The sequence below is a fragment of the Gadus morhua genome, chromosome 16 (assembly GCF_902167405.1).
Source record: "Gadus morhua chromosome 16, gadMor3.0, whole genome shotgun sequence".
Lineage (NCBI taxonomy): Eukaryota > Metazoa > Chordata > Actinopteri > Gadiformes > Gadidae > Gadus > Gadus morhua.
In genome coordinates this window covers 20,648,448-20,650,947 of record NC_044063.1, presented here as the reverse complement: position 1 = coordinate 20,650,947, position 2,500 = coordinate 20,648,448, and the positions used below count along the sequence as shown (strand labels likewise).

General features: G+C 39.8%; 1 protein-coding gene across 1 annotated transcript in view; it reads left to right on the top strand.

Moving 5' to 3' along the window:
* Window positions 1-2,301, top strand: part of slc6a4a (solute carrier family 6 member 4a) — an 18,360-nt gene extending 16,059 nt beyond the window's left edge. The window contains exon 14 of the mRNA XM_030381642.1: window positions 1-2,301. This exon is cut by the window's left edge and continues 75 nt beyond it. The gene's annotated coding sequence lies outside the window, so the exon portion shown is untranslated.
* The last annotated feature ends 199 nt before the right edge of the window (window positions 2,302-2,500 follow it).

Below are 2,500 nucleotides of genomic sequence, written 5' to 3'. Positions count from 1 at the left end.
CCCCAGCCTGACCAAGGAAGTCGGCTCTGTAGCCTTCCAGAGTGCCCTCTTGTGGAAATCCCGTGCCACTACAGCACAAAGGAGCCTTAACAGCATCTCTGCCTCTTACAAATATAGCCTATTATATTTTGTTCTGTTTGTATGTCTCACGTCCCAGTGTAGTACAACCAGAGGTAGGGAGGTCGCCTACAAAAAACACACTTGAGTGTTGTTTGGTTTGTTTTGGTTTGTTTTGGTTCAAAACAAGACCGGTTTTGTCTGGCCCTATTGGCCGTTGCTGCCTTCTATGGTGAGTGTGTGTGGAGTGTAGGGCTCTCTCTGTATCCAACCCAAGCACCCCTGTCACTCTGACTCCTCTTTTATGTATACATGGTGTTGTTCATCACAGGTTCACCATCATTTTCAAGGTATCTGATGGCATATATTAATGCATTTTTAAGATATATTGAGTAAAATACAAACGATGCACATTTATACAAAATACAAAGTCACTTTTTGATTGTAGTCTTCGCCATGGACTTTTATTTTCCTAAGCAATGCATACCATTACAAACTATAACTTTATCAGTTTTTAGGCAAGACATTCATAGCATAAGCTTTCGGTCGAACTGTAATGTTTTTATTTGAAGTCAAGCATCGAATATGTAGCAAGATTCAGGTATCCTTTTACATCTGTTACTAAAGCCAAATACATGATGTGTTTTAATGCTGTTATTTATAAATACAGTTGCCTCAGTAATGTAGCTATTATTATTATTATTATTATTATTATGTTGTTGTTGCTGTGTACCAGTACACCTGCCAGGTGTGTAGACAAGCAAAATATACTTTACAAAGGTTTGCCGACACTGTGAACTTGCTCGTTTTATCAATAGTGTGTGTATGTGTGTGTGTGTGTGTGTGTGTGTGTGTGTGTGTGTGTGTGTGTGTGTGTGTGTGTGTGTGTGTCCATGATTGCACCATTGACATTAAAGGTGTGGTGTTCTCTCACCATAAGTAAGCTTGACTGTGTGTGTGTGTGTGTGTGTGTGTGTGTGTGTGTGTGTGTGTGTGTGTGTGTGTGTGTGTGTGTGTGTGTGTGTGTGTGTGTGTGTGTTTGTTTGTTTGATATAAAGAAACAGGACTGACTGTTATAGTTTCCAATAGTAAACACAGGACTCATAGATGAGACCATGTGTGCGATATTCTATTGTTGCAATATAAAGTGTATTTATTTAAGTATCATAACTGCAAATACATACATAACAAGGCACTGATTGTTTACTTTTTATTTCATCCACTTAATTGTCATTGTCTCATTCATACTCAATAGATACCAAATATAAATCATTTTAACACCTATCAGTGTCATCCAACCCGCATAACTGCTTATTATTTTCAACCAAATCATGTGGGTTCTTGTGTGCGTGTGTTTGTGTGTGTGTGTTTGTGTTTTTTGTCATACATTAGGAATGCAAAGATACACAAAAAATACATTCAATATGCGCTTACATTTTGATGCTCCAATTCAATTCCATTGTGCGTTCTTTATGTCCTACAATATGCTAAACATAGGGCTTTACGGAAACACAGACACACAAGTTCCTTTGCTTGTCCAATACGCAACACTTGAAAGGAGCTGTGTGTATTTTATAAGTGTTCTATAAAAGCGTTTTAAAGAAAAATGCATTGTATCAAATACTATCTTTTTTAATTTAGAATTGGACTCATCCCGCCCTCGTGTGTGTGCATGTCTGTGTGTAGGAACAGGAGGATAAAAAAAGATGGCTGTACTGTACATGTACACGTTCATATCTCGTAAGTCTGGTATCGGTGTCGTTAATCTACCTTGTCTCCTTCCTCACTCAATGCCTGAATGTCAGTGTGTTTGTGTGTGTGTGTACGTGTGTTTGTGAGTTTGTACGCACGCTTCCGTCCATGTGTGCACAATTGTAATTGGGCAAGGCGTGCAAATTATAATGAAAAAAATAAAACTGTCCAGCTGTTGAAGGGTGATGTGTAAGGGACTGAATGCAGTTCAAAGATGTGAGTGTGTATGTGTGCGGGACACGTGTGTGTGTGTGTGTGTGTGTGTGTGTGTGTGTGTGTGTGTGTGTGTGTGTGTGTGTGTGTGTGTGTGTGTGTGTGTGTGTGTGTGTGTGTGTGTGGGTGCGTGCATTGTGTCCTCTTGCCTTGTCAACTGCCAAAATAGCTAATGATGGAAATGATTCCCTCTGCCCCTCTCTCTCTCTCCCTCTCTCTCTCTCTCTCTCTCTCTCTCTCTCTCTCTCTCTCTCTCTCTCTCTCTCTCTCTCTCTCTCTCTCTCTCTCTCTCTCTCTCTCTCTCTCTCTCTCTCTCTCTCTCTCTCTCTCTCTCTCTCTCTTCTCTTTCTGTCTGTATGTGTCTCTTTCTTTCTCCCTCACTTAAGCTTCTATAAAATCTATGTATGTTGGTGACAGATTGTAATGACCGTAAAGCCTGTATAGAAAAACGATATATGGAATATCAAATGATAAATAT